Genomic DNA, 14,952 nt, shown 5'->3' on the forward strand with positions numbered 1-14,952 from the left:
ATGGTGAATTATCACCAAGATAGTAACACTGCTAATATCGACGAATGTATCTCCTCCTGGATGTCAAGTGTCTCTATTCCGATGCCCAGCTGCGAGTTTACTGTGTCCCTCGCACCCTGATATTGACATTTTAACCCAGAACCTTTGTCGGTGGTAAATATTAAAGGGACTGAGCCGAACTATCCAAGAGCGAGTAACGCTGATACAGTCCACGAATTTACCTCCTCCTGTAATTAATATATCTCATTTCCGATGTACCACTTCAGGCAATTTATACAGCTGGCACGCTTACATTGACGTTTTATCACAGAAATTGCATCGCAATTGTTTACTAAATGATCCATGGTGAATTATCACCAAGATAGTAACACTGCTAATATCGACGAATGTATCTCCTCCTGGATGTTAAGTGTCTCTATTCCGATGCCCAGCTGCGAGTTTACTGTGTCCCTCGCACCCTGATATTGACATTTTAACCCATAACCTTTGTCGGTGGTAAATATTAAAGGGACTGAGCCGAACTATCCAAGAGCGAGTAACGCTGCTACAGTCGACGAATTTACCTCATTCTGTAATTAATATATCTCATTTCAGATGCACCACTTGCGGCAATTTATACACCTGGCACGCTCACATTGATGTTTTATCTCAGAAATTGCATCGCAATTATTTACTAAATGATCCATGGTGAATTATCACCAAGATAGTAACACTGCTAATATCGACGAATGTATCAACTCCTGGATGTTAAGTGTCTCTATTCCGATGCCCAGCTGCGAGTTTACTGTGTCCCTCGCACCCTGATATTGACATTTTAACCCAGAACCTTTGTCGGTGGTAAATATTAAAGGGACTGAGCCGAACTATCCAAGAGCGAGTAACGCTGATACAGTCCACGAATTTACCTCCTCCTGTAATTAATATATCTCATTTCCGATGTACCGCTTCAGGCAATTTATACACCTGGCACGCTCACATTGACGTTTTATCACAGAAATTGCATCGCAGTTGTTTACTAAATGATCCATGGTGAATTATCACCAAGATAGTAACACTGCCAATATCGACGAATGTATCTCCTCCTGGATGTTAAGTGTCTCTATTCCGATGCCCAGCTGCGAGTTTACTGTGTCCCTCGCACCCTGATATTGACATTTTAACCCAGAACCTTTGTCGGTGGTAAATATTAAAGGGACTGAGCCGAACTATCCTAGAGCGAGTAACGCTGCTACAGTCCACGAATTTACCTCCTCCTGTAATTAATATATCTCATTTCCGATGTACCACTTCAGGCAATTTATACACCTGGCACGCTCACATTGATGTTTTATCTCAGAAATTGCATCGCAATTATTTACTAAATGATCCATGGTGAATTATCACCAAGATAGTAACACTGCTAATATCGACGAATGTATCACCTCCTGGATCTCAAGTGTCTCTATTCCGATGCCCAGCTGCGAGTTTACTGTGTCCCTCGCACCCTGATATTGACATTTTAACCCAGAACCTTTGTCGGTGGTAAATATTAAAGGGACTCAGCAGAACTATCCAAGAGCGAGTAACGCTGATACAGTCCACGAATTTACCTCCTCCTGTAATTAATATATCTCATTTCCGATGTACCACTTCAGGCAATTTATACACCTGGCACGCTCACATTGACGTTTTATCACAGAATTTGCATCGCAATTGTTTACTAAATGATCCGTGGTGAATTATCACCAAGATAGTAACACTGCTAATATCGACGAATGTATCTCCTCCTGGATGTTAAGTGTCTCTATTCCGATGCCCAGCTGCGAGTTTACTGTGTCCCTCGCAACCTGATATTGACATTTTAACCCAGAACCTTTGTCGGTGGTAAATATTAAAGGGACTGAGCCGAACTATCCATGAGCGAGTAACGCTGATACAGTCCACGAATTTACCTCCTCCTGTAATTAATATATCTCATTTCCGATGTATCACTTCAGGCAATTTATACACCTGGCACGCTCACATTGACGTTATATCACAGAAATTGCATCGCAATTGTTTACTAAATGATCCGTGGTGAATTATCACCAAGATAGTAACACTGCTAATATCGACGAATGTATCTCCTCCTGGATGTTAAGTGTCTCTATTCCGATGCCCAGCTGCGAGTTTACTGTGTCCCTCGCACCCTGATATTGACATATTAACCCAGAACCTTTGTCGGTGGTAAATATTAAAGGGACTGAGCCGAACTATCCAAGAGCGAGTAACGCTGATACAGTCCACGAATTTACCTGTTCCTGTAATTAATATATCTCATTTCCGATGTATCACTTCAGGCAATTTATACACCTGGCACGCTCACATTGATGTTTTATCTCAGAAATTGCATCGCAATTATTTACTAAATGATCCATGGTGAATTATCACCAAGATAGTAACACTGCTAATATCGACGAATGTATCACCTCCTGGATGTCAAGTGTCTCTATTCCGATGCCCAGCTGCGAGTTTACTGTGTCCCTCGCACCCTGATATTGACATTTTAACCCAGAACCTTTGTCGGTGGTAAATATTAAAGGGACTGAGCCGAACTATCCAAGAGCGAGTAACGCTGATACAGTCCACGAATTGACCTCCTCCTGTAATTAATATATCTCATTTCCGATGTACCACTTCAGGCAATTTATACACCTGGCACGCTCACATTGATGTTTTATCTCAGAAATTGCATCGCAATTATTTACTAAATGATCCATGGTGAATTATCACCAAGATAGTAGCACTGCTAATATCGACGAATGTATCTCCTCCTGGATGTTAAGTGTCTCTATTCCGATGCCCAGCTGCAAGTTTACTGTGTCCCTCGCACCCTGATATTGACATTTTAACCCAGAACCTTTGTCGGTGGTAAATATTAAAGGGACTGAGCCGAACTATACAAGAGCGAGTAACGCTGATACAGTCCACGAATTTACCTCCTCCTGTAATTAATATATCTCATTTCCGATGTACCACTTCAGGCAATTTATACACCTGGCACGCTCACATTGATGTTTTATCTCAGAAATTGCATCGCAATTATTTACTAAATGATCCATGGTGAATTATCACCAAGATAGTAACACTGCTAATATCGACGAATGTATCTCCTCCTGGATGTCAAGTGTCTCTATTCCGATGCCCAGCTGCGAGTTTACTGTGTCCCTCGCACCTTGATATTGGCATTTTAACCCAGAACCTTTGTCGGTGGTAAATATTAAAGGGACTGAGCCGAACTATCCAAGAGCGAGTAACGCTGATACAGTCCACGAATTTACCTCCTCCTGTAATTAATATATCTCATTTCCGATGTACCACTTCAGGCAATTTATACAGCTGGCACGCTCACATTGACGTTTTATCACAGAAATTGCATCGGAATTGTTTACTAAATGATCCATGGTGAATTATCACCAAGATAGTAACACTGCTAATATCGACGAATGTATCTCCTCCTGGATATTAAGTGTCTCTATTCCGATGCCCAGCTGCGAGTTTACTGTGTCCCTCGCACCCTGATATTGACATTTTAACCCATAACCTTTGTCGGTGGTAAATATTAAAGGGACTGAGCCGAACTATCCAAGAGCGAGTAACGCTGATACAGTCCACGAATTGACCTCCTCCTGTAATTAATATATCTCATTTCCGATGTACCACTTCAGGCAATTTATACTCCTGGCACGCTCACATTGATGTTTTATCTCAGAAATTGCATCGCAATTATTTACTAAATGATCCATGGTGAATTATCACCAAGATAGTAGCACTGCTAATATCGACGAATGTATCTCCTCCTAGATGTTAAGTGTCTCTATTCCGATGCCCAGCTGCAAGTTTACTGTGTCCCTCGCACCCTGATATTGACATTTTAACCCAGGACCTTTGTCGGTGGTAAATATTAAAGGGACTGAGCCGAACTATACAAGAGCGAGTAACGCTGATACAGTCCACGAATTTACCTCCTCCTGTAATTAATATATCTCATTTCCGATGTACCACTTCAGGCAATTTATACACCTGGCACGCTCACATTGATGTTTTATCTCAGAAATTGCATCGCAATTATTTACTAAATGATCCATGGTGAATTATCACCAAGATAGTAACACTGCTAATATCGACGAATGTATCTCCTCCTGGATGTCAAGTGTCTCTATTCCGATGCCCAGCTGCGAGTTTACTGTGTCCCTCGCACCCTGATATTGACATTTTAACCCAGAACCTTTGTCGGTGGTAAATATTAAAGGGACTGAGCCGAACTATCCAAGAGCGAGTAACGCTGATACAGTCCACGAATTTACCTCCTCCTGTAATTAATATATCTCATTTCCGATGTACCACTTCAGGCAATTTATACAGCTGGCACGCTTACATTGACGTTTTATCACAGAAATTGCATCGCAATTGTTTACTAAATGATCCATGGTGAATTATCACCAAGATAGTAACACTGCTAATATCGACGAATGTATCTCCTCCTGGATGTTAAGTGTCTCTATTCCGATGCCCAGCTGCGAGTTTACTGTGTCCCTCGCACCCTGATATTGACATTTTAACCCATAACCTTTGTCGGTGGTAAATATTAAAGGGACTGAGCCGAACTATCCAAGAGCGAGTAACGCTGCTACAGTCGACGAATTTACCTCATTCTGTAATTAATATATCTCATTTCAGATGCACCACTTGCGGCAATTTATACACCTGGCACGCTCACATTGATGTTTTATCTCAGAAATTGCATCGCAATTATTTACTAAATGATCCATGGTGAATTATCACCAAGATAGTAACACTGCTAATATCGACGAATGTATCAACTCCTGGATGTTAAGTGTCTCTATTCCGATGCCCAGCTGCGAGTTTACTGTGTCCCTCGCACCCTGATATTGACATTTTAACCCAGAACCTTTGTCGGTGGTAAATATTAAAGGGACTGAGCCGAACTATCCAAGAGCGAGTAACGCTGATACAGTCCACGAATTTACCTCCTCCTGTAATTAATATATCTCATTTCCGATGTACCGCTTCAGGCAATTTATACACCTGGCACGCTCACATTGACGTTTTATCACAGAAATTGCATCGCAGTTGTTTACTAAATGATCCATGGTGAATTATCACCAAGATAGTAACACTGCCAATATCGACGAATGTATCTCCTCCTGGATGTTAAGTGTCTCTATTCCGATGCCCAGCTGCGAGTTTACTGTGTCCCTCGTACCCTGATATTGACATTTTAACCCAGAACCTTTGTCGGTGGTAAATATTAAAGGGACTGAGCCGAACTATCCTAGAGCGAGTAACGCTGCTACAGTCCACGAATTTACCTCCTCCTGTAATTAATATATCTCATTTCCGATGTACCACTTCAGGCAATTTATACACCTGGCACGCTCACATTGATGTTTTATCTCAGAAATTGCATCGCAATTATTTACTAAATGATCCATGGTGAATTATCACCAAGATAGTAACACTGCTAATATCGACGAATGTATCACCTCCTGGATCTCAAGTGTCTCTATTCCGATGCCCAGCTGCGAGTTTACTGTGTCCCTCGCACCCTGATATTGACATTTTAACCCAGAACCTTTGTCGGTGGTAAATATTAAAGGGACTCAGCCGAACTATCCAAGAGCGAGTAACGCTGATACAGTCCACGAATTTACCTCCTCCTGTAATTAATATATCTCATTTCCGATGTACCACTTCAGGCAATTTATACACCTGGCACGCTCACATTGACGTTTTATCACAGAATTTGCATCGCAATTGTTTACTAAATGATCCGTGGTGAATTATCACCAAGATAGTAACACTGCTAATATCGACGAATGTATCTCCTCCTGGATGTTAAGTGTCTCTATTCCGATGCCCAGCTGCGAGTTTACTGTGTCCCTCGCAACCTGATATTGACATTTTAACCCAGAACCTTTGTCGGTGGTAAATATTAAAGGGACTGAGCCGAACTATCCATGAGCGAGTAACGCTGATACAGTCCACGAATTTACCTCCTCCTGTAATTAATATATCTCATTTCCGATGTATCACTTCAGGCAATTTATACACCTGGCACGCTCACATTGACGTTTTATCACAGAAATTGCATCGCAATTGTTTACTAAATGATCCGTGGTGAATTATCACCAAGATAGTAACACTGCTAATATCGACGAATGTATCTCCTCCTGGATGTTAAGTGTCTCTATTCCGATGCCCAGCTGCGAGTTTACTGTGTCCCTCGCACCCTGATATTGACATATTAACCCAGAACCTTTGTCGGTGGTAAATATTAAAGGGACTGAGCCGAACTATCCAAGAGCGAGTAACGCTGATACAGTCCACGAATTTACCTGTTCCTGTAACTAATATATCTCATTTCCGATGTATCACTTCAGGCAATTTATACACCTGGCACGCTCACATTGATGTTTTATCTCAGAAATTGCATCGCAATTATTTACTAAATGATCCATGGTGAATTAGCACCAAGATAGTAACACTGCTAATATCGACGAATGTATCACCTCCTGGATGTCAAGTGTCTCTATTCCGATGCCCCGCTGCGAGTTTACTGTGTCCCTCGCACCCTGATATTGACATTTTAACCCAGAACCTTTGTCGGTGGTAAATATTAAAGGGACTGAGCCGAACTATCCAAGAGCGAGTAACGCTGCTACAGTCGACGAATTTACCTCATCCTGTAATTAACATATCTCATTTCAGATGCACCACTTCCGGCAATTTATACACCTGGCACGCTCACATTGATGTTTTATCTCAGAAATTGCATCGCAATTATTTACTAAATGATCCATGGTGAATTATCACCAAGATAGTAACACTGCTAATATCGACGAATGTATCACCTCCTGGATGTTAAGTGTCTCTATTCCGATGCCCAGCTGCGAGTTTACTGTGTCCCTCGCACCCTGATAATGACATTTTAACCCAGAACCTTTGTCGGTGGTAAATATTAAAGGGACTAAGCCGAACTATCCAAGAGCGAGTAACGCTGCTACAGTCGACGAATTTACCTCATCCTGTAATTAATATATCTCATTTCAGATGCACCACTTCCGGCAATTTATACACCTGGCACGCTCACATTGACGTTTTATCACTGAAATTGCATCGCAATTGCTTACTAAATGATCCATGGTGAATTATCACCAAGATAGTAACACTGCTAATATCGACGAATGTATCTCCTCCTGGATGTTAAGTGTCTCTATTCCGATGCCCAGCTGCGAGTTTACTGTGTCCCTCGCACCCTGATATTGACATTTTAACCCAGAACCTTTGTCGGTGGTAAATATTAAAGGGACTGAGCCGAACTATCCAAGAGCGAGTAACGCTGATACAGTCCACCAATTTACCTCCTCCTGTAATTAATATATCTCATTTCCGATGTACCACTTCAGGCAATTTATACACCTGGCACGCTCACATTGACGTTTGATCACAGAAATTGCATCGCAATTGTTTACTAAATGATCCATGGCGAATTATCACCAAGATAGTAACACTGCTAATATCGACGAATGTATCTCCTCCTGGATGTAAAGTGTCTCTATTCCGATGCCCAGCTGCGAGTTTACTGTGTCCCTCGCACCCTGATATTGACATTTTAACCCAGAACCTTTGTCGGTGGTAAATATTAAAGGGACTGAGCCGAACTATCCAAGAGCGAGTAACGCTGCTACAGTCGACGAATTTACCTCATCCTGTAATTAATATATCTCATTTCAGATGCACCACTTCCGGCAATTTATACACCTGGCACGCTCACATTGATGTTTTATCTCAGAAATTGCATCGCAATTATTTACTAAATGATCCATGGTGAATTATCACCAAGATAGTAACACTGCTAAAATCGACGAATGTATCACCTCCTGGATGTTAAGTGTCTCTATTCCGATGCCCAGCTGCGAGTTTACTGTGTCCCTCGCACCCTGATATTGACATTTTAACCCAGAGCCTTTGTCGGTGGTAAATATTAAAGGGACTGAGCCGAACTATCCAAGAGCGAGTAACGCTGATACAGTCCACGAATTTACCTCCTCCTGTAATTAATATATCTCATTTCCGATGTACCACTTCAGGCAATTTATACACCTGGCACGCTCACATTGACGTTTTATCACAGAAATTGCATCGCAATTGTTTACTAAATGATCCATGGCAAATTATCAAGAAGATAGTAACACTGCTAATATCGACGAATGTATCTCCTCCTGGATGTAAAGTGTCTCTATTCCGATGCCCAGCTGCGAGTTTACTGTGTCCCTCGCACCCTGATACTGACATTTTAACCCAGAAACTTTGTCGGTAGTAAATATTAAAGGGACTGAGCCGAACTATACGAGAGCGAGTAACGCTGCTACAGTCGACGAATTTACATCCTCCTGTAATTAATATATCTCATTTCTGATGCACCACTTCAGGCAATTTATACACCTGGCACGCTCACATTGACGTTTTATCTCAGAAATTGCATCGCAACTGTTTACTAAATGATCCATGCCGAATTATCACCAAGATAGTAGCACTGCTAATATCGACGAATGTATCTCCTCCTGGATGTTAAGTGTCTCTATTCCGATGCCCAGCTGCGGGTTTACTGTGTCCCTCACACCCTGATACTGACATTTTAACCCAGAAGCTTCGTCGGTAGTAAATATTAAAGGGACTGAGCCGAACTATACGAGAGCGAGTAACGCTGCTACAGTCGACGAATGCATCTCCACCTGTAATTAATATATCTCATTTCCGATGCACTACTTCAGGATATTTACACACCTGGCACGCTCACATTGACGTTTTATTTCAGAAATTGCATCGCAATTGTTTACTAAATGATCCATGGCGAATTATCACCAAGATAGTAACACTGCTAATATCGACTTATGTATCTCCTTCTGGATGTCAAGAGTCTCTATACCGATGCCCACCTACGAGTTTACTGTGTCCCTCACTCCCTGATACTGACATTTTAACCCAGAAGCTTTGTCGGTGGTAAATATTAAAGGGACTGAGCCGAACTATCCAAGAGCGAGTAACGCTGCTACAGTCCACGAATTTACCTCCTCCGGTAATTAATATATCTCATTTCCGATGCACCACTTCAGGCAATTTATACTGCTGGCACCCTCACATTGACGTTTTATCACAGAAATTGCATCGCAATTGTTTACTAAATGATCCATGGCGAATTACCACCAAGATAGTACCACTGCTAATATCGACGAATGAATCTCCTCCTGGATGTTAAATGTCTCTATTCCGATGCCCAGCTGCGAGTTTACTGTGTCCCTCACACCCTGATACTGACATTTTAACACAGAAGCTTCGTCGGTAGTAAATATTAAAGGGACTGAGCCGATCTATACGAGGGCGAGTAACGCTTCTACACTCGACGAATGTATCTCCTCCTGTAATTAATATATCTCATTTCCGATGCACCACTTCAGGCAATTTATACACCTGGCACGCTCACATTGAGGTTTATCTCAGAAATTGCATCGCAATTGTTTACTAAATGATCCATGGCGAATTATCACCAAAATAGTTACACTGCTAATATCAACATATGTATCTCCTTCTGGATGTCAAGTGTCTCTATTCCGATGCCCAGCTGCGAGTTTAGTGTGTGCCTCACTCCCTGATACTGACATTTTAACCCAGAAGCTTTGTCGGTAGTAATTATTAAAGGGACTGAGCCGAACTATCCAAGAGTGAGTAACGCTGCCACAGTCCACGAATTTACCTCCTCCGGTAATTAATATATCTCATTTCCGATGCACCACTTCAGGCAATTTATACATCTGGCACCTTCACATTGACGTTTTATCTCAGAAATTGCATCGCAATTGTTTACTAAATGATCCATGGCGAATTACCACCAAGATAGTAACACTGCAAATATCGACGAATGTATCTCCTCCTGGATGTTAAGTGTCTCTATTCCGATGCCCAGCTGCGAGTTTACTGTGTCCCTCGCACCCTGATATTGACATTTTAACCCAGAAGCTTCGTCGGTAGTAAATATTAAAGGGACCGAGCCGAACTAAGAGAGCGAGTAACGCTGCTACAGTCGACCAATGTATCTCCTCCTGTAATTAATATATCTCATTTTCGATGCACCACTTCAGGCAATTTATACACCTGGCACGCTCACATTGACGTTTTATCTCAGAAATTGCATCGCAATTGTTTACTAAATGATCCATGGCGAATTATCACCAAGATAGTAACACTGCTAATATCGACGAATGTAACTCCTTCTGGATGTAAAGTGTCTCTATACCGATGCCCAGCTACGAGTTTACTGTGTCCCTCACACCTTGATACTGACATTTTAGCCCAGAAGCTTCGTGGGTAGTAAATATTAAAGGGACTGAGACGAACTATACGAGAGCGAGTAACGCTGCTACAGTCGACGAATTTACCTCATCCTGTAATTAATATATCTCATTTCAGATGCACCACTTCCGGCAATTTATACACCTGGCACGCTCACATTGATGTTTTATCTCAGAAATTGCATCGCAATTATTTACTAAATGATCCATGGTGAATTATCACCAAGATAGTAACACTGCTAATATCGACGAATGTATCACCTCCTAGATGTTAAGTGTCTCTATTCCGATGCCCAGCTGCGAGTTTACTGTGTCCCTCGCACCCTGATAATGACATTTTAACCCAGAACCTTTGTCGGTGGTAAATATTAAAGGGACTGAGCCGAACTATCCAAGAGCGAGTAACGCTGCTACAGTCGACGAATTTACCTCATCCTGTAATTAATATATCTCATTTCAGATGCACCACTTCCGGCAATTTATACACCTGGCACGCTCACATTGATGTTTTATCTCAGAAATTGCATCGCAATTATTTACTAAATGATCCATGGTGAATTATCACCAAGATAGTAACACTGCTAATATCGACGAATGTATCACCTCCTGGATGTTAAGTGTCTCTATTCCGATGCCCAGCTGCGAGTTTACTGTGTCCCTCGCACCCTGATATTGACATTTTAACCCAGAACCTTTGTCGGTGGTAAATATTAAAGGGACTGAGCCGAACTATCCAAGAGCGAGTAACGCTGCTACAGTCGACGAATTTACCTCATCCTGTAATTAATATATCTCATTTCAGATGCACCACTTCCGGCAATTTATACACCTGGCACGCTCACATTGATGTTTTATCTCAGAAATGCATCGCAATTATTTACTAAATGATCCATGGTGAATTATCACCAAGATAGTAACACTGCTAAAATCGACGAATGTATCACCTCCTGGATGTTAAGTGTCTCTATTCCGATGCCCAGCTGCGAGTTTACTGTGTCCCCTCGCACCCTGATATTGACATTTTAACCCAGAGCCTTTGTCGGTGGTAAATATTAAAGGGACTGAGCCGAACTATCCAAGAGCGAGTAACGCTCATACAGTCCACGAATTTACCTCCTCCTGTAATTAATATATCTCATTTCCGATGTACCACTTCAGGCAATTTATACACCTGGCACGCTCACATTGACGTTTTATCACAGAAATTGCATCGCAATTGTTTACTAAATGATCCATGGCAAATTATCAAGAAGATAGTAACACTGCTAATATCGACGAATGTATCTCCTCCTGGATGTAAAGTGTCTCTATTCCGATGCCCAGCTGCGAGTTTACTGTGTCCCTCGCACCCTGATACTGACATTTTAACCCAGAAACTTTGTCGGTAGTAAATATTAAAGGGACTGAGCCGAACTATACGAGAGCGAGTAACGCTGCTACAGTCGACGAATTTACATCCTCCTGTAATTAATATATCTCATTTCCGATGCACCACTTCAGGCAATATATACACCTGGCACGCTCACATTGACGTTTTATCTCAGAAATTGCATCGCAACTGTTTACTAAATGATCCATGCCGAATTATCACCAAGATAGTAGCACTGCTAATATCGACGAATGTATCTCCTCCTGGATGTTAAGTGTCTCTATTCCGATGCCCAGCTGCGAGTTTACTGTGTCCCTCACACCCTGATACTGACATTTTAACCTAGAAGCTTCGTCGGTAGTAAATATTAAAGGGACTGAGCCGAACTATACGAGAGCGAGTAACGCTGCTACAGTCGACGAATGCATCTCCACCTGTAATTAATATATCTCATTTCCGATGCACTACTTCAGGAAATTTACACACCTGGCACGCTCACATTGACGTTTTATTTCAGAAATTGCATCGCAATTGTTTACTAAATGATCCATGGCGAATTATCACCAAGATAGTAACACTGCTAATATCGACTTATGTATCTCCTTCTGGATGTCAAGAGTCTCTATACCGATGCCCACCTACGAGTTTACTGTGTCCCTCACTCCCTGATACTGACATTTTAACCCAGAAGCTTTGTCGGTGGTAAATATTAAAGGGACTGAGCCGAACTATCCACGAGCGAGTAACGCTGCTACAGTCCACGAATTTACCTCCTCCGGTAATTAATATATCTCATTTCCGATGCACCACTTCAGGCAATTTATACTGCTGGCACCCTCACATTGACGTTTTATCACAGAAATTGCATCGCAATTGTTTACTAAATGATCCATGGCGAATTACCACCAAGATAGTACCACTGCTAATATCGACGAATGAATCTCCTCCTGGATGTTAAATGTCTCTATTCCGATGCCCAGCTGCGAGTTTACTGTGTCCCTCACACCCTGATACTGACATTTTAACACAGAAGCTTCGTCGGTAGTAAATATTAAAGGGACTGAGCCGATCTATACGAGGGCCAGTAACGCTTCTACACTCGACGAATGTATCTCCTCCTGTAATTAATATATCTCATTTCCGATGCACCACTTCAGGCAATTTATACACCTGGCACGCTCACATTGAGGTTTATCTCAGAAATTGCATCGCAATTGTTTACTAAATGATCCATGGCGAATTATCACCAAAATAGTTACACTGCTAATATCAACATATGTATCTCCTTCTGGATGTCAAGTGTCTCTATTCCGATGCCCAGCTGCGAGTTTACTGTGTGCCTCACTCCCTGATACTGACATTTTAACCCAGAAGCTTTGTCGGTAGTAATTATTAAAGGGACTGAGCCGAACTATCCAAGAGTGAGTAACGCTGCTACAGTCCACGAATTTACCTCCTCCGGTAATTAATATATCTCATTTCCGATGCACCACTTCAGGCAATTTATACATCTGGCACCTTCACATTGACGTTTTATCTCAGAAATTGCATCGCAATTGTTTACTAAATGATCCATGGCGAATTACCACCAAGATAGTAACACTGCAAATATCGACGAATGTATCTCCTCCTGGATGTTAAGTGTCTCTATTCCGATGCCCAGCTGCGAGTTTACTGTGTCCCTCGCACCCTGATATTGACATTTTAACCCAGAAGCTTCGTCGGTAGTAAATATTAAAGGGACCGAGCCGAACTAAGAGAGCGAGTAACGCTGCTACAGTCGACCAATGTATCTCCTCCTGTAATTAATATATCTCATTTTCGATGCACCACTTCAGGCAATTTATACACCTGGCACGCTCACATTGACGTTTTATCTCAGAAATTGCATCGCAATTGTTTACTAAATGATCCATGGCGAATTATCACCAAGATGGTAACACTGCTAATATCGACGAATGTAACTCCTTCTGGATGTAAAGTGTCTCTATACCGATGCCCAGCTACGAGTTTACTGTGTCCCTCACACCTTGATACTGACATTTTAGCCCAGAAGCTTCGTGGGTAGTAAATATTAAAGGGACTGAGACGAACTATACGAGAGCGAGTAACGCTGCTACAGTCGACGAATTTACCTCCTCCTGTAATTAATATATCTCATTTCCGATGCACCACTTCAGGCAATTTATACACCTGGCACGCTCACATTGAAGTTTTATCTCAGAAATTGCATCGCAATTGTTTACTAAATGATCCATGGCGAATTATCACCAAGATAGTAACACTGCTAATATCGACTTATGTTTCTCCTTCTGGATGTCAAGTGTCTCTATTCCGATGCCCAGCTGCGAGTTTACTATGTCCCTCACACCCTGATACTGACATTTTAACCCAGAACCTTTGTCGGTGGTAAATATTAAAGGGACTGAGCCGAACTATCCAAGAGCGAGTAACGCTGCTACAGTCCACGAATTTACCTCCTCCGGTAGTTAATATATCTCATTTCCGATGCACCACTTCAGGCAATTTATACTCCTGGCACCCTCACTTTGACGTTTTATCTCAGAAATTGCATCGCAATTGTTTACTAAATGATCCATGGCGAATTACCACCAAGATAGTAACACTGCTAATATCGACGAAAGTATCTCCTCCTGGATGTAAAGTGTCTCTATTCCGATGCCCAGCTTCGAGTTTACTGTGTCCCTCGCACCCTGATACTGACATTTTAACCCAGAAACTTTGTCGGTAGTAAATATTAAATAGACTGAGCCGAACTATACGAGAGCGAGTAACGCTGCTACAGTCGACGAATGTATCTCATCCTGTAATTACTAAATCTCATTTCCGATGCACCACTTCAGGCAATTTATACACCTGGCACGCTCACATTGACGTTTTATCTCAGAAATTGCATCGCAATATTTTACTAAATGACCCATGGCGAATTATCACCAAAATAGTAACACTGCTAATATCGACGAATGTATCTCCTCCTGGATGTCAAGTGTCTCTATTCCGATACCCAGCTGTGAGTTTACTGTGTCCCTCACACCCTGATACCGACATTTTAACACAGAAGCTTCGTCGGTAGTAAATATTAAAGGGACTGAGCCGAACTATACGAGAGCGAGTAACGCTGCTACAGTCCACGAATTTACCTCCTCCGGTAATTAATATATCTCATTTCAG

Source organism: Schistocerca piceifrons, chromosome 2 (genome assembly GCF_021461385.2).
Source record: "Schistocerca piceifrons isolate TAMUIC-IGC-003096 chromosome 2, iqSchPice1.1, whole genome shotgun sequence".
NCBI classification, from domain to species: domain Eukaryota; kingdom Metazoa; phylum Arthropoda; class Insecta; order Orthoptera; family Acrididae; genus Schistocerca; species Schistocerca piceifrons.